At 39.6% G+C, this 27,227-nt stretch overlaps 1 pseudogene; it reads right to left on the reverse strand.

Annotated features, from left to right (window-relative positions):
- Positions 1-26,812, reverse strand: LOC149263055 (cell division cycle 20.2, cofactor of APC complex-like; annotated as a pseudogene).
- Between the last annotated feature and the right edge of the window lie 415 nt (positions 26,813-27,227).

Here is a 27,227-nt window from a genome sequence, read left to right on the forward strand (position 1 = left end):
TTAAACATCCTCATTTCATAAATATAGAAAGATGCTTATTAGCGGATGTAAGTATGACACTTGTTGAAAGCCCCATTTTCATCTTTACTCTTCGCCCTTTTTGAGGTATCAAGAACTCCAAATACTTGCCAAAACCTAAGTGTTTCATCTGCTGCAGCTGATGCAACTATGTACCCATCAGGGCTCTGAAGAGGAAAGGCATAAGAAGGATCATGAGGACAAACCCATTCATAAAACGAGAGATGAATGCATAAGTACTCATAAAAATAAATCAATTTCCATACCTGTGCCAGATGAAGAACTCGAGAAGTATGACTTGTAAGTTCAATAATCTTCACCATATATGGGTACTTCCATAAGGTTAACTGGTTCTGACTAAATCCATGTGAACTCAGTAACTCACGTTCATGCCTATTCCAGAGTAATGAACAAACTTGGGAATGAGTGTCTACGGTATTTAAGCAAGCACCTGTGTGAGTATTCCAAAACTTTATAGACCTGTCCGCACTCCCTCCACCAGATGCTAAAAGATTTCTTTGGAAGGGGCACCATGCCAAGGCCTTGACTGCTGCAAAGTGTTCATCTAAGCGGTGGAGATATTGAGAGGTAGAATTATGGGATGCCATGCTCTGATCCCAAATGTACAGCAGATTGTCATTCCCCCCACTTGCAAGTTGTTGGCCAGAAAGAGACCATTTCAATCCACAAACCTCCTGGTCATGCCCTCTATATGTTTGAACAATGTGCTCTCGCATATGAACATCATGATTGATTACGATCCCATCCCGTCTTCCTGTCGTAAGAATAGGACCATTCTAAGCAAGGGTGCCAACACGTGCGTGATGACCTTTCAATGCTCTTAACTGCAATTTTATCCATGTCAAAATTTGGAGATTGTCATTACATTGGAATGAAAAAACCTTGAAGGGTCCCATAGCTGTATAACAGAATTATTCAACCCAATGGCAATGTGCCTCCCATCAGATGCCCAGCTAACACTAATAATAGGGCCTTCTTCATCGTCTATAATCAGAAGCTCTGATATAGAACTATTTGAAGCATCCCACAGGTATACAGTATTGCCAAGGGCTACGGACAACACATTGTTCAAACTCCAGTCCGGTAGGTTCAAGTAATAATCATTCACAAGGTCTAGTGCATCCAGAGTTCTATTTGCATACTATAATCAACATGGATAAGTTAAAATATTAAGAAAAAAAGGTAAATGGCCCAAGGACAATTGTTTTGAGATGGGCATATCTAGTGTACTAATAACTGAAAGCCCCAAATACTATTCTATTTGACTAGACTCCAAGGGTATATTTAAAAACCCACATCAAGAAACTCTAAACAACACTAAAGCTAGCAGATACAGAAAAAATCCACAAACCTTCTGTATTGAACAGGGACGATTCCAGCCTGAAACTTAGCAATGTGCAAACCCTCATCCAAACCCTTCTCCATTCTCTGCAGGTGCCCCACCCTCCTCTGCAGCAACTCCGCCCTCCTCAACACCCCCGCCCTCCTCTGCATCAAACGTAGATATTCGCGTGGGACGGGTTCATTCGGTAGGTAATATAACTGATATATTAACTAATAACTACTAGATTAACTTTTTTTAAAGGTTTTTTAATGTTTTATTACATTTTTAATTAAATTAGACGGTTGATTTCTGTTCAATCGTTTAACAATAGATCCGACAGCTACTATTAGGACAGAAAGGCATTTTGGGGGGTTTATTTCAAAGGGAAACGCCTTACGGCGTAATTAGTGAGTTCTATGTTTGGAAATTTGAACTGGTGCTTTTCTAGTTAACAACAATTAACACAACTTGTTAAATAGTTCCTCCTAAAATTTAGGAGGCTAACTCCAATTGTTCTTTTAGTTTTCAACTAACTCACACTAGAAAATCAAGAACTTGTCTTTCAAATTCAACGCATAAGTTAAATGCCTCATACACTCCTAACTTTTAGGGAAACTCCTAAATTTTAGGAACTTGACCATGCATAAAAAGGAACTCGACTTTGACTCCTTGAATTAAGGAACAAATCAAGGAATCACTTTTCTCTCTAATTTCAACACTCCTTGATAGCGAGGAAGGTGTTCCTGGAAGACCCTTGTCCACCTGGATTTGTCCCCAACACTGCCAAGTTCTCCATTGCTACAGCTGCTCCCTCTGAACTAGAAGACTTCCATGCTTTCTTCTGTAGAACCTTCTTTGAAGACCTATTATTTCCCACCATACTTTGTGAGTCCATCACTTCTCCATTATGAGCACATACTTCCTTGTTGCTCCCTCTGAAGGCATGCATCTCCAACTCCACAATCTACCACTTTAATGATCACAACTTCTTTTGTGTCACTGAACTTTGGCTCACTGATCTGCCCACTAGCAACTCCTTTGTCCATCAAGAATTCCAACTCATAGGGTCTTCAATCTGCTGACTACTTGCTTCATTGTTGCTCCACAAAGACAAGTCTTAGGGTAATGGAGCTTGCCCACTATCACTGTAGAATTCCATCTCTACACAGTGAACTAGGGATAAATACTAGGCCCTCTTGGTTGCTTCGTTTGTCCATTCAAGGATCAGCCCTGAGCTTCAACAATTCTGTCGCTCCAACCAGATTTGATTTCCTCCTCAAATGTTGGACTTAGGGCACAAAAGCTACCGTCTAACTGCTCTCCAAACAGTACATAAGATGTCCACCAAAATTGTCCTAAATCTGGACTCAAACAACCAACATAATCATCAACTACATAAGGACATACATACCTCAGAAAGTATCCTTCTTTAAGTTGTATGAACCTCTTCGACCTGTGCACTTCCTTCTGAATTTTGGTCATATGTTTAGGGCACCCTGCGGCAGTATGGGAATGATCCTACTTGGCCAAATTTCCCTTCTATACCTGTGAAATTCCCTTCTTAGATACCCTTCCTGCTACGTTGTTCCTTTAGGTGTTTCCACCCTTGACTTAATTCTTCTCCAAGACAAAAAAATCATGCCCAAGTCTACTCATAAAAGGGCTCGACCCTTCGTGAATAAAACAGAGATACTACAGCCTCTTCCACAAATAATTACCACTCTTAGAACATGCACAAAACTACCATTAAATATGCCAATGAATTCCTCTAACTAAGCCTACTCCAACACAGAAAGAACCCTCAAGAAAACTCATAGTTCTCCCTTTGGACAAACTCTTATAGAGGTTGCGGCTCTCTTAATTCATATGTATTTCTTCTTGAAGATTTGCACTGGTTTTGTTCTTAAATCTATTCCAAGAGCTCTGATACCATGTAGAATTTCCACGAGATTTGATTTGCTGATAAGAACAATTTGAAAAACACTTTCTTTTCTTACAAACACAGAAAACCCTCTGCTTGATGGGAATTTTATTGATAGGAAAAATTGAGCTATTGATCTCTTACAATACATTGTTTCAATAGAGAATACAACATTCTCTTAGCCTTAAACTAGGCTTGAAAACATCTGCAAGAATATTAACCTCTACTCCTCTATAAATCTTATGCACAAGATTCTCTTGCACACTCTTCTTCTCACAACCTCCACACACAAGCTTGTGCTTCCTATTTCTTGATCTCACGAACTCATGCTCACCAAAACAATGATTAAACTTGTACCTTTGTTCCTCCTTTTAAAGACAATTTGAATGGTTAAAATTAGTGAGTTCTATGTTTAGAAATTTGAACTGGTTCTTTTCTAGTTAACAATAATTAATACAACTTGTTAACTACTTCCTCCTAAAATTTAGGAAGCTAAATACAATCGTTCTTTTAGTTTCCAAACCGACTCACACTAGAAAATTAAGAACTTGACTTTAAAATTCAACACGTAAGTTAATTGCCTCATGGACTCCTAACTTTTAGAGGAAACTCCTAAATTTTAGGAACTTGACCATGCACAAAAAGGAACTTGACTTTTACTTCTCGAATTAAGGCACAAATCAAGGAATCACTTTTCTCTCTAATTTCAACAAGAATTGCATATCAACTTTTTTCTATTATCCAAGACATATGTCGAACTTTCCTGCGGAGCATACTACTTAGAGATAAAAATGGAGTTTATGTAGGTGTATATTGGTGGGCCCCTCCCGCCTATTCCACTTGGACCCCCAACATGATCTCTTTCATTTTTTCATGTTCCTTAATTGTAGCAGAGTTTCCTATTTTTGGCAGTTTTTCGAGTCCTTAACTTTTAGAGCCGTTTTAAGGCCCTAAACAACGTTTTTTTGGGAAAACCAGGAAAACATTATTTTTTAATTGATGTTTTCATTCGAAAGTTGTATTCCTCTAATATATCTTTTTGACGAAGTATTATGTGCGTCAAACAGAGATCGTATGCCAAAACTACGACCCGAGAAGTTGATGTACCAATTTACCCAAACGGAGCCCATAGTTTTGGCGCTTCATCTCCTAGGGTTAGGTTTTGGGATGTTTAGGGTTTTCCATTATTTCTCAATAATAAATAAGCCTTCAAGCCTCATTGTAACACAATTCAGAGAAACGTAGCCGCCACATCTCTCCTCAGAGATAAGCTACCATTGCCCAAGCTAGTTTTACTTCCTTTCTGTTTGTAATCATATTTTAATATTTGATATTAATGAAATGAAGTGTTATTTCTACTGCATCTCTATATTTATGGTTATATCTATAATTTCTTGTGTTTATGTTTAATTCCGAATCAGTGGTATCAAAGCACTCTGCTCTTTCCCTATTTTTCTTTGCATGTCCCCAACGAGGTCAAGATATAAGGAGTTAGGGCTCAAACTGGTCTAACCTTTGCAAGACCAGCCTCGCAAATCTCTATGGCCTCCCATGGTAGAAGAGAAGAGAGACGAGGGGGAAGGATATCCTTTCAAAATATTTATTGAAGAAGCCCTCGAGCGACAAAGCAACAACTTTTCTCAGATCCTTCAGCGACTACCGAAAGGCAGCACATCTCTTTCCAGTAGCTACTCTCGGAGCACCACACCCTTTAAGGTACAAGCTAACTTTGACATCCCCATATTTGAAGGTCAGATAGATGTGTATGTCGTAGATAAATGGTTAAATTTGCTAGAAGGATATTTTTTTGTTCCTGATTTTTCCAGTCAGGAAAATATTACTTTTTCACTTCTCAAAGCTACCCCCCACGTCAACGACTAGTGGGAAACTACTATGAAAAGAAGGATGAAAGTAAACCCTCATTGTTTTCAGCCGCACCCACTTGGAATTTGTTTCAGGACACCATCAAGATGTAGTATTACCCTATCGGGAGCTATGAGGATAAATACATAAAGTGGACCACACTACAGCAGGGAAGGGACCAAGACTTGCCAGAGTTTACCAATGTTTTTCATACCCTTCTCACAAAGTTGGGCATCAAGTATTCTGAGTGATATTTTGTACTCAAGTACCGTGGATGCCTACACAAGTACATCCAGGATGAGATGGAGTTCCTGGACATCTCCTCGCTCGACACGGCGTATTGATACACTGTCATGATTGAGCAGAGCTTTAAGTAGAAGAAGCGAAACTTTGGATCTATGAATCTGAAGCAAGGGAAAGATGCACCCAAACCACAAAGCAAAGGACAAAGCCAAGGCGGGGTGACCTGGGACAACCTGCCAAAGCCGCAAGAAAAGAACAACACCATGAAGACAAAGAAGGACACAGGAAAATGGTGTGAGTTCCATAAGATCTCCACTCATAACACGAATGAGTGTTGGGCCAAGTAGTCACCAGTGGCCGAGTTGAAGGCTTCTGAATCAGACACATGTTCTGACTCTGAGTCAGAACCCAACAAGGGGAATGACAAAGGGAAGCAGATCATTTATGCGGATCCCAGTGCCACCGTGGCCACCACCAAGATCCATAATAATGAGCCTAAATATCCATAAGAGGGGGAACCCCTCTTCCACTCACAGATGTGGGTGAAGGGTTCTCTGCTGCAGTTCATTATCGATAGCAGGAGCCAAAAGAACATCATTTCAGTTGAGGTCGTGAAGCAGCTGGGCCTACTGACTACAACACATCCACAGTCGTACACCATTGGGTGGCTTCACCCAGGACGAGATCTCCATGTCAGCCAGCAGTGTTTCCTTCCCTACAACATCAAGCCCTTCATGGATGAAGTACTATGTGATGTTGCCCCTCTTGAATTTTGTAATGTATTATTAGGACAATGTTAGATCCCTATAATACTAGTGATTACCCCACTACTATTGTAGTTGTATCCCTTATTAATATTGTTGTGCCCATATTTCCCCCATATTGTTATTATTGTGCCCCATAGAAACCCTCTATTGTTATTTTTGTGGCTTTATAGTATTATTGTTAGGTCAGCTGGGTTATATTGTGACTCCTTAGACTCCTATATATAGAAAGGAGGTTTTGTCATTTGTATCATCCAAGAATTGCTCATTTATGTAATGTAAAGGAGGTTGCCCCCTCGAAGAGGCTGAATTCTAAGGCGTGGATCTCTCTTTTCTATCTTTTTGTGAGCTGGTTTCATAACATTTGGTATCAGAGCTTTGGATTCTAGGGTTTCGCTGCTCCAAACAGGTCATCAAGGCATTTTCGCTATAACTTTTTTTCTACGACGTTTCAGAAGCTAAAAACAAAACCCATTTGAGAAGACATCACGCTAAATCTTAGGTCCGAATTGTAGAGCTTTTCACTCTATATTTGCTGAGATATGATCTGAGGAAGTTGGTATTTTTGCAGACTCCTGAATTACATTCCAAACAGAAGACCTGGGGAAAATCGTCATAACTTTCTCTCTGAGCATCGGATTGAAATTTCGTAAGAAGGTACAGAAAGAGGACAGACTGTATCTTTCTTTTATATATTTTTCAGAGCCAAAGGTCAAAAAAGTGACTCGTGGCATGTCATACAAGTTCGCCCTACTAAACTAGTCTATAATCAGGTCACTGTGGGAGATTTGGCATAACTCTTCTGTGGAGAATCCAATTTGGATCAGAATGGTGGCATTGGAAAGAGGACATAGAGGGCTATCGCAGGTTGCAATTTTAGAACTAGATGATTCGAAATTACAAAGATACATCAGATTCAATATCAAGCTCCTACAAAGTGAAAAAAGGTGTGTAGTTTTTTTTTAATTTTTGCATAAGCTTGGTTTGAAAAATTAGTTTGAAGGAATTCAAAGGGCATAGTAAAGAATTATTATCGGTAATTGATGACTCGAGGGAAGAAAATTCAAACAACTAGTAGGCAACCTGAAAGCTCTAGCATGACTCATGAAGAAGAGGAAGAAATGCAACATGATATATCAAAATTACGAGACCAAGTGCAACAAGTGTCACTTGCACAAAAAGCAACAGAATCTAAGATGGATGGTTTAAAGAAAGATGTAGAAGCTAAGATGGATGGTTTAAAGAAAGGCGTAGAAGCTAAGATGGATTGTTTAAAGACAAGCATGGAAGATTTGAAGACAGGCATGGAAGATTTGAAGACAGATTTGACAAAGTTTCTACAAGAAATGCTTACTAATGGTGAAAGGGTAGTAAAGGAAACTCATGATGAGAACAAAAGAAATGTTAATCATGATTTCATAGACTCTAATTTTGGATCGAAGACCCACCATATTCCAAAAATTGATATGAGGAAGTTTGATGGCAAGGATCCCCCAACATGGATATTACTGATGGAGCAATTTTTCGATCTCAATAATGTGAAAAACACACAAAAGGTACGTATTGCAACTTTATATTTGGAACCAAATCAGTTTGTATGGTATCAATGGCTTTTCTCTCGTAAACAAATTATCACTTGGGCAATTTTTACGGAAGAATTGATAGCACATTATGACGACACAAAAAGCAACACTTTTTTTAGCCAATTGATAAGTCTCAAACAAAAGGGTTCAATAATGGAGCACATTGAGGAGTTCCAAAAATTGAACATAAGGGTAAAAAATATTCCAGAGGAGCATAGGATTGATCTGTTCATATGGACTTTAAAGGATAATATCCAGCATGATGTTCGCCTTTGGGAACTTGATTCATTAGAGAAGGCATTCAGGTTAGCAAGAAAAATGGAAAGCAAAATTATGGCAACCAGGAAGCATACCACTCACAACTATAAAGATGGAAGTGTTGTTGCCCCTAGTCTTCCACAACCTATAAGGTTGACACCACAACAATTTGAAGAAAAAAGAGCAAAAGGGCTTTGTTACAGTTGTGATAGCAAATACACTAAAGGTCATAAGTGTGCTGAGAAGAAATTATTCTACATAGATTGTGAAGAGGAAGAAGAAAAGGAGCAAGAAAGGTCAAAAGAGGAGGATATACTCCAGGAACAAAGCCTAGATAAAGAAGAAGTGAATCTAACCATATCTTGTAATGCATTGGCGGGAATTACCACTCCTCAAACCATCCAGATAGAAGGACAAATCAAGAAGAAAAAGGTAATAGTGTTGATTGATTCAGGAAGTACCCACAATTTTATTCATTGTAAGGTAGCAAAAGAATTGAATTGCTTCTTATATCCAGCACCAAAGTGTCAAGTGATGGTTGAAAATGGAGGAACAATAAATTGCTCTAGAAAGTGCCATAATATCAAGCTATCCATGAGAGAATATGTATTGACTAGCCCAATGCTTTCCATTCCAATGGGAGGTGCTAATGTTGTACTAGGAGTCCAATGGCTACAATCCTTGGGTACAATATCTTTTAATTTTCAAGAAATTTTCATGAAATTTTATGCGGAAGGAGTTGAATTAAGGGGTATTGCAAGGAAACCGGGAAAGATAATCAGCTCTAATGGTATGACCAAGCTTCTAAAAAAGGAACAAAGAGGTGTAATTGCACAATTATGTTCGCTAGATGTTTCCACATCGGAATCATATATTTCTCCAAATCTCCAAAAAGTCTTGGACAATCATTCCAAGGTATTTGAGACTCCCAAAGGTCTCCCACCTATTCGTGATCATTGATGAATTACTGGATGAATTGCATGGATCAATTTACTTCACCAAGTTGGATCTTCATTCAGGATATCATCAATTCAGAATGAAGACCGAAGACATTCCGAAAACAACATTTAGAACTCATGAGGGTCATTATGAATTTTTGGTCATGCTTTTTGGCCTTACCAATGCACCTTCTACATTTCAAGGTTTGATGAATTCCATTTTCAAACCCTTCCTTAGAAAATTTGTGTTAGTATTTTTTGATGATATACTAATCTACAGCAAGACTTGGAAGGATCATGTTGAACATGTTGACAGGGTGCTACAACTATTGGAGGAGAAACAATTATATGCAAAAAGATCCAAATGTTTCTTTGGAGTACAAGAGGTGGAATATCTGGGTCATATTGTATCTCATGAAGGAGTTAAGGTAGACCCTAGCAAAATTAAAGCCATTAAGGAATGGAAAATCCCCACATCCATAAAGCATCTGCGATGATTTCTCGGGTTGACAGGGTATTATCGCAAGTTTGTTAAGAATTATGGGAGAATAGCAGCACCTCTAACCACATTATTGAAGAAAGATGCATTTTCATGGACTCCAGAAGCAACAAAGGCCTTCGAACATCTTAAAGAGGCAATGTGCCAAGCACCGGTCTTAGCTACACCAGACTTCACAAAAACCTTTATTGTGGAATGTGATGCTTCAGGAAATGGAATTGGTGTTGTTTTAATGCAAGATGAAAGACCCATTGCTTTTGAAAGTCGTCCAATCAAGGGAAAGTTTTTACACAAAGCTATTTATGAGAAGGAAATGTTGGCAATACTACATGCACTTAAGAAATGGCGACCCTACCTAATGGGAAGACACTTCAAGGTAAAAACGGATCATGATAGCCTTAAATACTTTTTAGAACAAAGATTATCCTCTGAAGAGCAACAAAAGTGGGTCACAAAGATGTTGGGTTATGACTTTGAAATCATCTACAAAAAAGGGAAGCAAAATGTGGTGGCAGATGCACTCTCAAGTAAGGATGAGGATGTGGAAGCATTGTTGTGCGCCATTTCTATTATCCAACTCGATAGGATAAATGAAGCAAGGGAGGAATGGAAGAATGATGAAGAAGTGTGGGCACTTATTCGAAAGTTACAACAAGATTCCAGTACATCTTATACATTTAGCTGGCAAAATGATTCGTTATGGTACAAAGATTTCTTATACCTCTGTAAGAATTCCCAACTCAAACAAAAGATTCTTATGGAATTGCACACTTCTCCCTTAGGAGGGCACTGAGGATTTTTAAAAACTTACCACAGGGTTAAGAAGGAATTTTTTTGGGATGGCCTTAAATCGGATATTCAAAAGTTTGTGGCGGAATGTTTGGTTTTCCAACAAAATAAAGTTGAAACAATTAAGACACCGGTCTATTACAACCTTTATCCATTCCAAGCCAACGTTGGGAGGAGGTGTCAATGGATTTTATCATAGGTTTACCCAAGTCTGAGGGAAAGAATGTCATCATGGTGGTAGTTGACAAACTTACCAAGTATGCACACTTTTGTGCATTATCACATCCATTTAAAGCCAGTACAGTTTCTACTGCATTTATGGAAACAATTCAAAAGCTACATGGAAATCCAAATATTATTGTAAGTGACAGAGATCCCATCTTTACTGGAAATTTTTGGACAGAATTATTTTCTTGTCTTGGTACTCAGTTAGCTCATAGCTCATCTTATCATCCTCAATCTGATGGGCAAACTGAGATAGTAAACAAATGTCTGGAAGGATATCTTCGTTGCTTTGTCTTTGATAAACAAACACAATGGGTCAAATGGTTGCCTCTAGTTGAATGGTGGTATAACACATCCTTCCATACATCAACAAAAATGACCCCATTTATGGCACTTTATGGATATCAGCCACCATGCATCACATCATATTTAAGAGAAAATTCTAAGGTTCAAGCAGTGGAACATCACATCCAACATCAACAACAAGTCCTCCAACTCTTAAAGGATAACCTCGTGTTTGCATAGAATAGAATGAAACAACAGGCAGATCAACATCGCAGTGAAAGATGTTTTGATGTAGGTGATTGGGTATTCCTACCGGCTACAACCATATAAACAAATGTCCCTGAAGCAAGCTAAGAAGGATAATAAATTATCACCAAAGTATTATGGTCTGTACAAGGTGTTGCAAAAGATTGGTATTATGGCATACAAATTGGAGCTTCCTTCAGCTGCTCGAGTGCACCCAGTTTTCCATGTTTCATGTTTAAAGAAGGTTATAGGCGACAAGCTCCCAGTTCAAAAAATATTGCTAGAACTTGACAAGGAAGGAAAAATTATATTGGAACTGGAAGCAGTCACAGAGACAAGAACTAGACAGCTACGAAATCGATCAATTTCAGAGTATCTCATCAAGTGGAAGAACTTATCCGCTAAATATTCCACATGGGAGGATGAGAATTTTACACAGAAGCATCCAGAACTACTCAAGCGTTGAGGACAACACTTTTTTGAAGGAGAGGGGCATGTTAGATCCCTATAATACTAGTGATTACCCCATTACTATTGTCGTTGTATCCCTTATTAATATTGTTGTGCCCCTATTACCCCCATATTGTTATTATTGTGCCCCATAGAAACCCTCTATTGTTATTTTTGTGGCTTTATAGTATTATTGTTAGGCTGGCTGGGTTATATTGTGACTCCTTAGACTCCTATATATAGAAAGGAGGTTTTGTCATTTATATCATCCAAGAATTGCTCATTTATGTAATGTAAAGGAGGTTGCCCCCTTGAAGAGGCTGAATTCTAAGGCGTGGATCTCTCTTTTCTATCTTTTTGTGAGTTGGTTTCATAAAAAACAACCATACTTATGGAAACGGCATGTTGTATATGAGTCGTGACCTTGCTTTGTGATTATTACTTTGGGAAATAAGTTGTGCAAGATACCAGAGGTAGCCCCACATACCGCCATCTATTTGATCACTGCAAAGCAATGCAGTAAGATCATTTCACATACCAGGAAATTTATTTTCCCTATGATTCACCCTCTTGGACAAGGTTGTGGAGTAGTATAGGGAAATTTTCCCCTCGCCTACGAGGGTTCCTCTGCACTGTCAGGTTAAGAACTTCTATAGATCTAAACTTAAATGTTTCGCTACCCAATGGGCTGATCTATCAACACTATGTTCTGGAGAATGATGAGATCAAGAGGTAGATTCATGAGTTGTTGCAGAAAGGGCACATCAGGCCAATCTTATCACCCTGTGGGAGCCTGATTGTATTGGTACAAAAGAAGGATGGGACCTAGAGACTTTGTATTGACTATCGGGCATTAGATAAGATCATTGTACGAAATAGGTACCCAATACCACAGGTTGATGACCTTCTCGACCAGCGCAAGGGGGCCAAATATTTCAGCAAGATCGATTTGAAGTTCGGTTATCATCAAGTGCCTATCAAACCCTCCAATGTGTGGAATACTGCCTTCAAATCCAAAGAGGGCCTTTTCGAATGGTTGGTAATGCCTTTCAACTTAACGAATGCCCCTGCAACCTTCATGAGATTGATGGACAACATATTATGACCCTTCACCAATGCATTCATGGTGGTGTTTCTGGATGACATATTGATTTTCATCCAAAGTTGAGAAGATAACCTCCACCATATTTGACGGGTCCTCCAAACGCTTTGACAACACAAGTTGTGTGTCAATTTGGAGAAATCCACTTTTGGGATGACCCAGGTTCAACATCTGGGGTACATCATTGATGAGTAAGGTGTGCATGTGGACCCAATAAAGATACAATTCATTTAGGATTGACCAGCCCCAACCACTCTAACAGAGCTCCACATCTTTCTAGGTCTCTCCAATTTCTATCGCAGGTTTGTGTTGGGTTTCTCTCATATCACTTGGCCTTTAATTCAAGTCACCAAGGGTGGAGCGAAAGTAAAGTTCTTTTGGTCTTAACCCAACAGAAGGCGTTTGGCGATTTGAAGCATCGCCTCTTCTTTGCACTAATGTTCACATTACTAGACCTGCAGCAACCATTTGAGATTGAGACAGATGCCTTCGACTATGCTATTGGTGCAATTCTTACTTAGCAGGGGCATCCTGTAGCTTACCACAGTGAGACACTCTCAGACATACTGAAAGTATCCCACCTATGAAAAATAAATGTATTCCATTGTGCAGGCCTACTGTCAATGGAAGCATTACATTATAAGGAAGGAAACGATCATCGACACAAGCCACCGACCACTGCAGTTCATACAAACACAAGCGAAGTTGCAGAACGATCACCATTAGAAATGGTCCACATACCTACAACAGTTTCATTTGAACATTAAGTACAAGAAGGGCAACACCAATAATGTTGCAGACTACCTCAGCCGACCACCAGTTATGTCACTAATCATTGTGCTCAACTCCTGTGGGCACGAGAATTCAAGGTGACCACATCTTTACAAGAGCGATCCAGAATTTGGAAACACATACCAGAAACTCCTAGAAGGTAAGAAAGTTCCAAATTTTCACCTCCACGATGCACTGTTATGCCACCTGGGACACATTTGTGTTCCTTCAAGCGAGTGTGCCAAGATTATTTGGGAGGCACACTGTAGTCGGGTCGCTGGACATTTCAGAGTATAGAAAACAGTCGCAATGCTACAAAAGTATTTTTATTGGCCAAACCTTCGTCAGGATGTTGGGAAGTACATTCGATCATGCACTGCCCGTGCCATTGCCAAACCAACCATCAAGAATGAAGGCCTATATGCTCCTCTGACTACTCCTTGTTGACCTTGGGAATCAATCTCCATGGATTACATGTCGGACATTCCTTCTACAAATCACGACAATAATTGTGTTCTCGTTCTCATCGACAGATTCTCTAAGATGGCCATTATGGTGGCTTGCAAGAAGAGTATCATAACAGAGGCCACTACTAAGCTCTTCTTTGAGTGAGTGTGGGTATACTTTGGGATCCCACAGTCCATTGTCTCAAATTGGGACAACAGATTCCCAAGTAAATATTGGTCAAATCTCTAGCCCATGTTGGATACCAAACTTACTAAGTCCATGACTTTCCACCCCCAAACTGATGGTCAAAGAGAGGTCATCGACAAGATGATTTTACACATTCTACGTATGTACAACTCAACACATCCACGCACATGGGATGAAAGCCTACCTTATGTATAGAACAGCTGCAACAAAGCTCTCCATAGCTCAATAGGTCATAGCCCCTTTAAGGTAGGGCTGGGATTTCAACCATTATGTTCCACTGATGTGTACAAACAACGCCATGATTAGCATTGGTTTCCGCACAAGTTTGAGATGGCCAAAAAAGTTTGGCTACATTTGCAGAAGGAGCTCCTTGCTAGACCTCACCACAAGCTTCACTCGCTCTGATAGGGGTCATACACCATCACCAAGGTTGTGGGGGACAATGCCTTCGAGCTCAACATACCACCTTTCCTTGGTCTACACCCAGTGTTCAATGCAGACCGTCATCGACCATACTTTCCACCATTGCTTGACACATCCTACATTGCAAAACAACTCACACCAAGATACCCAGACTGCATGGAGTAGGCCACAACTGATCGGATCATGGACACACATATCAAGAACACTCACCAACAAAATATCCATCTATATCAGGTTGTCAAAGTTCCCCAACTCCTACACCAAGGCAAGTGGCTCACCAAGGACCAAGTTCAGCAGAAGTTTACCCATCTCATGGAGGTACTCAATGCAATGGGGACCATTGCTTCCTAAGGGGGGAGGATTGATCTGGTTGGATATTGGTGGCCACCCACCTATTCCACTTGGACCCCATCACTGTCTCTTTTAGTTTTTTAGTTTCCTTAATTGTAACACAATTTACTATTTTGGCATTTTTTCGGGTCCTGAACTTTTGGAGACATTTTGACGCCCTAAACGATGTTTTTGGGAAAATCGGGCAGACATGACCCTTTAATTGATGTTTGCATTCGAAATTTGTAGTCCTCAGATAGATATTTCTAATGAGGTATTGTGCGCGTAAAATGGAGATCATATGCCAAAGTTATGACCCCTGGAAGTTGATGTACCAATTTACCCAAACGAGGCCCATAGTTTTGGTGCTTCATCTCCTAGGGTTAGGTTTTTGGATATTTAGGATTTTCCATTATTTCCCAATAATAAATAGGCCTTTGAGCCTCATTGTAACATAGTTTAGAGGCATGTAGCCACCAAATCTCTCATCAGAGATAAGCTACCATCGCCTGAGCTAGTTTTATTTCCTTTTTGTTTGTAAGCATATTTCAGTATTTGATATTAAGAAATGAAGTGTTATTTCTGTTGCATCTATGTATTTATGTTTATATCTGTAATTTGTTGCGATCCTATTTAAGTTCGGAACATATGCCAAAGTTTCCTGAGGAGCATACTACTTAGTGATAGAAATGGAATTTATGTAGGTGTATACCTCACAAAATTGCCTCAACAAAACACAACATTTACAAAACATAAAACTATCAATTGATAATACAGTCTTTGATGACTATGAACTTGATTTGGTGAGTTAATATGCATTGGGTTAAATTAACTTTTGAGTTATCAGACTCCATCGAGGTATAATTGATGGCCTAATTTAGCCATTGATGCACAATTCTCCTACTTTCAATTTCCATCCATCATTAGCAAGCTCGTGTCCTTCTTTATTATGGTCTCATAATACATGAAAGTATGTTATTCATGGAATGATTTTTACCATTTTTTGTGCTCTTTTCATGATATTTTCCAGAGATTTTTCCTTCGACACTGAGCCTTTAACTAAATGCTGCAAAATAAAGAGGGAGTCTCCTAGGATTGTGAGCTTGTTCACTTGATTTTATTTGGCAATCAAGAGACCTTGATAAACAACATGAATATCCACTTGATTATTTGTCATATGACCAAGTCCACATGAGTACTTGAACATTTCGTTATCCTCAGGGCCATATAGAGCCCCTCCCCTTCCTACCACTCTTGGATTTTGTTTGGATGCCCCATCAAAATAAAGAATCCATCCTGATATATCATTCATCCAGGTTCTGAATTATACATCTATCATTTTAAGCTTCCACCATTCTCCCATTTATTGTCAATTCCAACTAGTAATTTATGGGCTATTATCCTCTAACAACCATGGTTAAAAATCCATGTAAAAATATATAAGACCATGGTCATGGGACACATATTCCAAGTTGAGAAGTGGGAAAAACATCCTAGTGGGTGTTCATTCGGTTATTATGGCTAAAGGAAATTGGAAAGGGAAATGGCAAAGGCTTTGGATGGCATGAGGCATTTATTGGCATTGTATTTAAGAAAATAAAGGAAATTCGGAGAAAAGGAGGGTGAAAGGTCATAGGTTTCATGTGAGGAAGAAATTGAAGGAAAATAATGGAAATTGAAGAAAATAGAGGCCTCGATAAAAAGGCCTCTAAGGATCAGTTGGCAAGCTTGGTTAGTGTAAGCTTTGAACAACTCTCATACTCTAGGAAACTTAGTGTTTTCTTCGAGAACTCTTGGAGAGTGTGGCATACTTAGAGTTTTGGAGCAAGAAGGAAAAGAAAGAGCAGGAAAGTGTAAGAGGACATCCGGATCAGCAGCTACAATAGATTTTTCTTGCAGATACCGAGTTGCATGTATGTTTTGCTCGCTAGTTTTGGCATGCATGGAATATGCATGTGGTTTATTGGTCATGATCTATCATTAGCATGGAGAATGGCCAAGATTGATAGTGGATTTGCCTAGCCTTTCCATTTCCTGGATAGCCATGGTGATTGTGGATTTATTTCCTTATTTTGCTTTGATTGGTTCTCATGTTTCCTTAGCCTAGGTTAAGTTACTAGTCCTTGGTTGGGAAAACTCACTCGAGCCCTATAAAAACTTGGGTTGAGCTATTAGGCCTAAAACCTTGGTTGGACAAATGCTCTGGAGCCCTTGGTGGGTTGAGTTACTAGTCCTGGAGCTGTGGTTGGACAAACGCTCTAGAGCTTGAAAACAATTACAGGTTGAGTTACTAGTCCTGGAGCCTTGGTTGGAACAAATGCTCTTGAGCCCTCGAAGGCTTGAATGGAGACCAATCTGATGATGGTTTTGTGATGTCCAACCGTGAGGTGGAATCATTATTTGATGGTTTGAGGTGGATAGCCTCTCGAAGCCCTTGATGGTTTTGGATTGATGTGTTCTATGATATCCCACATTCATGTTTATAATATGGCACGAGGGTGAACGTCTGAAGAGAGATTTGGCTCAGCCATTCTATGGTCAGGTGGAACATGGTAGTCCCATCCCGGGTTGGATTTTGCATCATCAATATAAGGTTATTTCTCCTTGTATTTCTATGAGTATTATAGTGGTTTATCTGTGGATCATATGGTTGTGATTTCCTTCATGTTTATGTTGTTATCATGTTGGTTATGTATATGTTTCATGAGAGTAGTTATGTATGTATCTCATCATGTTTTTACTTGTAAATGAATGAATAATGTATATATGACCTAGTGGATGAAATGGAAGCTAATGTGTTGAGGCATCAATGCTTCTTAGCGATTCTCAAATGAGTATGAGACCCCTATGATTAAATCTATTATTTACACCTATAGATTACATATTCGTGATATGTTTGACAAAATGTTTATCATGGCCAGTAGGGGTAGAGTCAAGGGCTTTTTCAAGTATTTTCATTTGACTCATTATTTCCTTGTTATCTTTATGTTTTGAAGGTGTCATTCAATTATGGGGCAGTGACCTAGGCTCTGGGCATGAAAAAGTGGGTCAAATCTCGAGGACGCTACCACGGGTCTATTTGAAATAATCCCTAGACACAGGCATGCAGGCTTATCCAGAGCTCTCTAGATGGTGGCATGCCCATAACATGGGAGTGTCCAGAGGTTTAATAGCTTAAAAACTCAATGGGACCCAGGGGCATGATACCTGAGTGGTTGGGATGGCTCCTGGGAGGGTTTTGCTGATGTGGAAGGTATGTTTGATGTGTTTTCGTTGATTCCATTTCCTTAAGGTCACCTAAGAGGTTAAATCATATCATAGTAGCCTCTCATGACATGTTTACCCTAGTTGGCTAGTTACTTAGGTAGATGTGGGAGGAGGGTGTTACAGAATGGTATTAGAGCATGGTTCACCCCTTGTACTAGATGGGTTGTGTGTTGGTCATGCATTTATGTTGGTTGCATATGTGTCCTTATGCTTGTAGTAGATGTGCTTGCTTCATTTGCATGGTGTTGATCATGGTTTTAGTGATGTCGCCATCTGAAGGTTGATTGTGGAATTTGTCGTCATGAGTGTATGGTTGTCTATGCATTTTTATGCATGTAGATGTCTATATGTTATTAGGCATGCGATGAGCTCCAACATTGCAGCAATAATGTTGCAACTCCTAGGGCTACCAACTTTACTTCATCAACCTGGGGTTCATACAAACTTGGAGGTGAAAACGTCGTATACACAGTAGATGCAACGGTCTACTCTTGTCACTTTTCAACTGGGGCGATAGACCACTAGGGTTTTTCAAACCAGTCTTCTATTGACTAGAAGGAGTCTGACTACCAAATGGCAAAGGGTACATTACTCTTAATGCACAAAGGCAATGTTGCCTACTCTAGGAAATGAAAGCGTTGAATTGGAAGGTGTTATAAAGTGACATGAAATCATCTAGCTAAGCATCTACACATATTGCTTGCAAACGAGACCTAACTTAACCTTGCATATAGCATCTAGTTATTTGGACTAAATGAGCATGGACATTTATCTAAGAACTATTGTGACTATTGCATGCATGTGCTAACTAGAAATTACAGAAAAAGCCTTTTTGATTTTCAGTTTTATGATGCAAATGCTAATTTAACCAATTTGTTCTTTGGCAGGGGAGATAGGTATGAGGAAACAGGACTGCAATGGTGTTGAGGGTATGGAAACCAAATGGAGGACTAACCTTATCTAAGATGACCATTTATGTTCAATTCGGGCTTAAAACAGGCTGCTACAGGGTTTCTTGTAGTACTACTGGACGTCCTATTTCTACGACAGGATGCCCTATTTTACTATAGGAAACAGGGCGAAATCTTATAAGGAGGTAGGAAAGGTAGAATGAGGTGTGGGAAAGGTGTCTGATGAGTAAATAAGGCACAGAGGAGGTCTACACTACCCAAGGCTCGGTCCAAGACTTCAAGATGGTTGAACTTTATAAAGGAAAATGTCCACTTTGCTACAAAAGAGGAATTCATATTAGGGTTTGGTGGACTTTGGCAGCGTAGGTGGAGAAGAATTTGACGAGGCTGGCAAGATGAGGTCTCCCTGCAGATCATAAACTCCTGCAACAACATACATCCTTTTCTTAATTTATGTACAACTTCATTTACATATGGAAAATATGAGTTGAAATTAGAAAAAAAAAAGTTATTAATAGCTAATGGCTAAGTTTATGAATGGAAGTGCTTCTAAACCATAGCAAACTCAAAAGACCAAAATGAAAATTGCGGGTACTACTAAGAAATTTGGAAACAATGATCTATGCAATAAGAAATCCTAAGTTATGCAGTGATCAAACAATAAATATGTTTTTGGGTTGTGTGAATGGAACCCTCAACCCATGATCCCATAAGGGAGATGAGGCAGAGGCCACTACCACAAGCTTTTATGAAGTGTTTATTGTCACTATTGTACCACTGATCTATCTATCCACAAATGGAAACTAAGTAATCATCCAAATACTTGCAATTTAAACAAAACCGAAATCACTTCAGCAGCTAACTATGAATGTAATCTAAGCATACATGTACAGAAAGAGGAACCTCTACTGCTAGGGTTGGGCCCTAACCCAAGAGCTTCAGCCCTCTGAGTCAACTCAATGTTGGATCAAGGGAATGCTTTTAATTTTTATCAAAATATCAAAAATACGTAATAGTTATCAGTCACAATGGCTTAGCTCGAAAATGCCTCTTGGATACAACAAAAAAAGTCGAATCCTAATGAGGCCTTAGGCCTTCTTATTTATAAAACTGAAGCTACCAACATCTTCCTTAAAATTAGGGAGGCTTGGCTCCCAACTCAAGATCAACTTGTCTTCAACTGTCATTGGCTTGGCTACCAATGACCTCGATGGGCTTGGCTGCTTGTAACTCTGAGCTGATGAGATCTAGTGGAGGAATCTTCAAGTGATTGAGGAGTTGAGGAAGATACAATCTCCTAAAATGCCTCTTGCTTATCTAATTCGAGTTCCTTCACTTAAATTAGCCAAAATTGCTCCAAATCCTGCAATTAATGCACATTAGGCCACATGACATAACATCTCATCTTTACCCTTCTCACTAAGAAAATATAATAAAATATGTAAAGAAATGTGAGAAAAGTTGATTTTAATAAGCTAGAGAGTGGCATTAAGGTCCATATAATCTACATATTGATGATCCTCATCATCAACCCCTATTGAAAGTGTTACTCATCTTCTGAGAAACTTAATCTATGTCCATGTCTTTCATTGCTCTTGTGGACTGTTTGACATCTCAGGCTTCTGTTGATGTATTCTCCTATTGTGGTTAAAATCTTGCATGCCTCTCTATTTCCTCCCACTGCTTTCTTTCCTCTTCCTCCTTTCTTCCTTCTAACATACCCAAGAGCAATGGTGGGCTGAGTTTCAAGCCAATCCAATTGATTTTGAGTATTTACAGTGCCTTCTTATATAGTGGGGTCCTTTCTAGTGCATCCATCATTCTTTCAGGGGAATGATACTCCCTGATCCTTAGGCTTTATGGTAGGGTACCCCATCTACTTTGGCATGCTTGTTGGCTTTCATCCGCTAGCAATCTCAAAGTTTCCTCAAATGAGTGATTGCTTGCTCTTATGTAGCTAGGTATCTTGGTGCAAGATGGGGATCATTGGCGATGATGTTGTGGGTGCTAATGACAACCATGGAATTGATCTATTCTGCTATGATGTAAAGGCGCTATTTTTCGTCTCTTTCCAACACCCTCTTTACTTCCTTAGCCCTGGCCTCCTCATGAGTCATCCATGATTCCAAGGCCATTAGTTGTAACTCCCCCATCTTTGGATTGAGGTCCCACACCTTCAAGTATGTTAAGGCAAAGTTGTGTAAGTATAATTCAAATATCTTGGCCCTCTCCTCCAGGGTGCTTTGGTCACAGAGCTCAATGAACTGCATATAGCCTTGGAAAAGGCACAGTCCCCTGTTGTTCTAGGGTATTTATCTGAAATTGCAACCAATTATCTTTTAGGTACAAAGCATATGATTTTGATGGCATCCTACACTGGAGTGCCTCCATAGAGAGGCTTGCCATAGTGGCCAATTGGCTCTCTTTTTCCTGTACCTGCCTCCTCAGCCATGTGTTTTCAACCTCTTGTTGAGATTTCATAACTCTTTCCCTTTCTCTTATCTCACTCAACTCTTTTCCCATCTCTAGTAGCTTATCTTCCATATGGACTACATCCTCTACATACTTTGATTTAGCAATTTGCACCCAACGATTTTTCCTTGCTCTCTCCTTCTCAAGCTCAAAGAAGAGAGGGATGGAAAAATTTAGGAGTATTGCTCTACCTCCCTCAATGAATCTGTAATAAGAGTTGAGATTGGTTTGTGGGCTAGGTTCCTGTAGCTCTTAGGACTCTCCCTTTAATGTATTTGGAGCATCTGTCTCCCCAGTTGCTACTTCCTTTCCTTTCCTTTGTCCTTGTTGTCCTTCCTACTCCTTTTAATGTGTTTCCTGTAGTGCTAACAGGGTTTCCTGTAGGAATGTCTATGTTTCCTGTAGGAGGCTTTTCCCTTTCTGAAATGGGGTCAAAGGTTCTTTGATTTGCTTTGCTGAGGTTGACCTAGTGGCATGCCTCCTAACATAGGTGATTGGCGACTTAGGGGAAGCATGTTTTGATGTTCCCTCTTCACCTTTCAATTATGGGGAGACTAGTTTTTCTTATCCTTTTGGTGAGTCTTCAATGATGATAGGAGTCTTGGTAGGTGTTTGTGGTCTGCCCTGTTTTATCCTAGTGCTCCTCCTTGTTTTGAAATATAGGGGATTCTGCCTCTGCCTTTTTCCTGTTGACTTTATGGATACGCTTAGGTTAGTCAAGGCAACAACTGCCTCCTTCTCTGTGGGTTTAGGAGACACCCTTAGAGATTCCTCCCCTTCCTTGGTATGTTTTTCAGGGCTTGCCTCACTGTTGAGGAGGTAAATCCCCTCTACGGACAGAGGCGATCCCTACTAGCCCAGACCGGGTCTAGCAACAATCATACAACGCTACAGCGCAAGTTCGTAATTGCAAATTAATAGACCAGTGATGAAGGCCTACCTTGATTCCAATGCTAGTACTTGTAGAAGAGGTGGTGCTCCTGTTCCTTTGCTCCGACAAATCACAATCCCCACGATCTCCATGAATGGACACCTGCACATACAAGAAACGACGCAAACACAAACATAAAATCCAGCATATGCAACTATATATCAGTTAGAAAGGATATAACTCATCATCATCACAAATAACAATAAGAGTGGAACCATAACCAATAGTCGTTCATTAACAATTCATCAAAGAAGAATACAACCAAAGTTCTAACGCTAGATTCTCCTTTGGTTGGGTAATCAACAGCACATGTCTTGCAAAGCTTGTTGGGAATAGGGACAAGCCTCTCTCTCTTTGGTTATTGGACAAGAATCTCCTTGCTTGGATTTGGCCTTGTGGGAATTAAGAAGGCTCTTGCGGCATGAAGCTCTTGGAAACTTGACAATTCTTAATCTCTGGAACTATGGAACTAGCTTGCCAAGGAAAATGGACAAGCTTTTATAGATGGAGGAAGGGGAGTTGGGATCATCCACAATAATCATGGGATTGGCCATATCATCAAGGAAGCTTCCATGAGAGGTGGCAAACCACTTCCTCTCTATGGAAATCCGTAGCCAACCCACCCAACTCAAGATAGATTCAGTCAGGGAAAATTTTAAGAACCCCCCCTAAATTTATAAATATAATAAATGGGCGAATCTCCATGGTATATAGGAAAAATGGAAGGCGATTTTATCAATAATATAATATGTATATATAATTTTTTGGCGAATCTCTCACCAGGCATGGCGAATATTTTACTCAATTATAAAATCTTGTAAGATCTTGGCGAGTCTTTCACTAAATAATAAAACTTTGTAAAGTCCTAGTGAATCTTAGCATAGTCTACATTCCAGGTGAATACCATGGGTCAATACCATGTGCCATTTTTATTTTTATTAATTCTAATATTAGGGTTAATAATGGTTTTTTGCATGGTATTAATAACAATCTAGTCCATGGTATTTGTCCCATAGTATTTTGGCTATAGGTTTCACCTAAATATAACCCATTTTTTGAGTGTTCGTACATATAAGGTGACTTATGGAGTAAATATAAAAAAAATGTTTTATTTGTTTACCATACCTCTCGTTTATTTATATTTTTATTAATTTACCATACCTCTTTTACAAATATGGTATTTGGCCCATAGGATTCACTTAAATAAAACCTCTTTCTTGAGCCTTCATAAATAGAACTGGGGTTATGGACTAAATATAAAAAGAGGTTTTATTTATTTATGATACGTCTAGTTTATTTATATTTTTATTTATTTACCATACCTTTTGAGTAAGTATAAAAAGACATTTTATTTATTTACCATACCTCCACTTTACTTGTATTTTTATTTGTTTACACCCTTACATGTATATAAGATGACTTATGGAGTAAATATAAAAAATGTTTTATTTATTTACCATACCTCTCATTTATTTATATTTTTATTAATTTACCATACCTCTTTTATAAATATGGTATTTGGCCCATAGGATTCACTTAAATAAAACCTATTCTTGAAAATAGGATTCACTTAAATAAAACCTATTCTTGAAAATGGGCGAATGGATTCACTTAAATAAAACCTATTCTTGAAAATGGGCGAATGGAAGGTTGTAAGTCCTAATTTCAAGGGCTAAATTTACCTTTTTTACCCTCTCCCTTAAAATAAGGTCGGCTATTTGAGGTGATTTGTAAAAATGTACTATGATACAAAATATTCGCCCACTAAAAATTTAAAACCCCTTAATTTCGCCAAAGGGCGAACATTCGCCCCTAAAATTATCCTTGGATTCAGTCCAGGAATTTGTTAGGATGAAACTTCCGCCATTTGTTTGTTAAAAAACACCACTGATTATGGTTGGCGCGGGTGCGACTCTGTGACAGAGTGCCAACTAGCGCGCCCTCTTTGGAGGATTTCCCCAATTGGCGCGAGGGCTGCACTATGGAATCACGCCAATGGAAAAAGGGCTATTTTTAGGTTTTTTTAGCAGGATATGTCTTCAGGGCAAATAAAGCTCATGTTCAGAGGAATGCAATGCAAGTGTTTGGAGGCCATGTCACTTCTCATAGGTCCCGGAATGAGTCCTCCAAGATGCGAGATAGGGGTAGCAGGGACGGCGACAAATTGCTATGTAACAGATGCCCCCTAAAGCATGAGGCCCGAGAGAGAGAGGGGTGAAATTCTTTACGAGAACATGTCCAACCGAAAACACTGCCACCGGAAAACCTGCGTGGAGAAGTACAACTGATATCTCAAAAACATGATATATGTGGTATGGGCGCAGCCATCCATAGCAGAGTACACAATAATCTAGATCCAAGGTATGGGCGCAGCCATCCAGTGAGGATCAATAAATAGACTCAGGCATGGTCGTAGCCGTCCAGTGAATGAGTCATGTAATAATCATCGGCCACTTCATCAGAAAGCTCATTCACGACCATGTTCTTGAAGTGCAATATTGTTCAAGAAATGATCAAGTTGCAGACATCTTCACAAAGGCTCTCACAGAGGCGAAGTTCACTAAACTTCAATTTATGGTTGGACTTCAAGAAGTTGTCACTAAGGGGGGATAGGCTCTAGTGCCTCCTTCCTTCTCCTATTGTGTCATATTTGTAAATCCTTCAATCCTATCCCAAGTTGTTCTTAAGGGGGGATGTTAGGATATTCCGACACATAGGATATAGTTAAGTTCAACTTGGTCTAGTGTAGAGTTAGGTATAGAGTTAGGTAAAGTGTGTTTCTTTACCGTTGTACATTTTGTAACTTACAATCCGACGGTCACGATATGTAGTGATCCGACGGTTCATTCTCTCCTCGGTATTACTGACACTTGATCCGTGGCTTGACACCCGATTGGTCCATGAATTCTATTTAAAGCACATGGAGGGTCATTTGTATTGTAATCTGTGCATGAGAGAAGCTTATGTAAATTTTCATTCTTTGATTAATAAATTGCCTGAAGTGGTCGCGTTGGCTCAGGCCATGGACTATTTCCCTCTTTGAGGGTTTTAACCACGTCAAAAATACTGGTGTATTGATCTGTGATCTGGTTGTGAGCGGTGTCCTTTTGGTGTTCTTTCTGAGGAACTTACCCTGTAAATTCCTACAAAAATCGCAGCCTGGACCCCAACAGAAAAAATCCAGGGTCTTGCGCTCCATCTCGATCCGAACAAAGTACAATTTCAAGCATGCAAATATAGGAGTTGAAGTCGAACATGCAAGAACATCGTCTGATTACCAGCCAATGGTGAAAGTTGTTAACAGACGCGAGAGGTACCACCAATAATGACAATGGCCCTCAAGGTATTATAGGTACAATCTACGGCGTGTGAATCAGTGAGCCGACATCAAACACCCGTAGAATCATTCGATCGGAGGCCAATGATGAAAACCTCGCGTCGAACGCGAAGAACCTGCCATTGAGGCATGCAGGCTCCAAGGCACCAGAAGGGAGTCTCTAGATCAACTTCCTGGATAATGAGCTGAAGTCGACAGGAAGTGACCTTGATCGAAGGTGGGCCATAGTGTTTCCCACATCATCGACACGAGACAGAGGAAGATAAGGTTGTTGAGAATCAGGATTATGTGAGTTATCAAAGGAAGGTTGTTATTTCGCAGAGGTCAACTTCTCTTGAACATATTGGCGGCATGACAGTGGACTTGGCAGTACTTGACATCAATCGATCAGAGGTCATGGCGACAAGGCAAAGAGTAGATGAGAGGTCAAACAGGATCACCCAAACCCACGGAGGCAAGTGAAAAGCGAGATGAGATGTCCCCACCCAGACACGAATGCAAACAAGTGCCATGTTCAAGAGCGACATACTGCCGACACGACAATGATTGTGGTTCTATTTTCCCCAACATTTCTGGCGAGTACCACAGTTATTTTTATCAACAAGATTGACGGGGATATCATATGCTTGTAAAGTGTCATTTCGACAGAATCCAATGTCATCAAGTTTTAACAAGTCTGACAGAGGAAGAACTCGGCGTCTTTTCATGTTTAGAGAGTTTGAAAAGACAGCAGAAAAGTAAACTCCAGGGGTGTCCTTTTTCGTAAAGTTGTGTCTCTCAAGCCCGAAAAAGTAGAAAACAATGCTCGAAAGAACCGCCCGACCATTACGATCGAGGAGTACTTTTCATGATTAGTGACTTCGACCTGAAAAAGTAAAAAAGCAATCGAAATCACGTCGTTTCGTAACCGTTAACGAGCCTGAAACAACAAGGGCCCGACAATATTTTCGTCTTTACATGGTCGGAAAAGAGTTTAAAGACGACTACCTCTTATTTACGTTTAGCGAGTCAAAACGAATAACTCAGCAATCTTTTCACATTTAGAGAGTCAGAAAAGAGCTGAAAGATGACTCCATAATGACTTTTTCGTGTATTTACCGAGTCCGAAAAAGTATAAAATACAACTCCTTTCACCGTCTAAGTCGCATAAAAACCTGTTGCTGCACAAAAACAAGTGTAAAACCCATTTTCGACAAAATATATTAAAATATTCATTAAAAAAAATGACTTTTAAAACCTATTTTGAGTTGAAAAAGCTATAAGTATGTCAAAATGGTAAAAACAAAATTACTTTTTACCTCATTGAAGAGCAGCAGTGGTCCATATGGTGGCGAACTTCGGGCGGCGATTGTGATAGATCCGTGCGACCATTTAGAGCTCCGTCAGTTCCAGGTAAGAGGCGCTTCCTCATACTCCACTTTAGTCCATTTTTTAATGGTTTTCTTGTCCTCATTCCGTCTTTGTGGGAGGACTTTGAAAAATTAGGGCCGCGCCCATTAGCGTGGGTGTTGGGCACGGACCCGCACCAATGGGCCTTTATACTCCAAAGGCCCGCGCCAATGGCCGAAGCGTGTTTTTTCTTTTGAATTTCAAATTTTCAAG

This window comes from Pinus tabuliformis, chromosome 6 (assembly GCF_031772625.1).
Source record: "Pinus tabuliformis cultivar Carrire ecotype Pingquan chromosome 6, CPIR1, whole genome shotgun sequence".
Lineage (NCBI taxonomy): Eukaryota > Viridiplantae > Streptophyta > Pinopsida > Pinales > Pinaceae > Pinus > Pinus tabuliformis.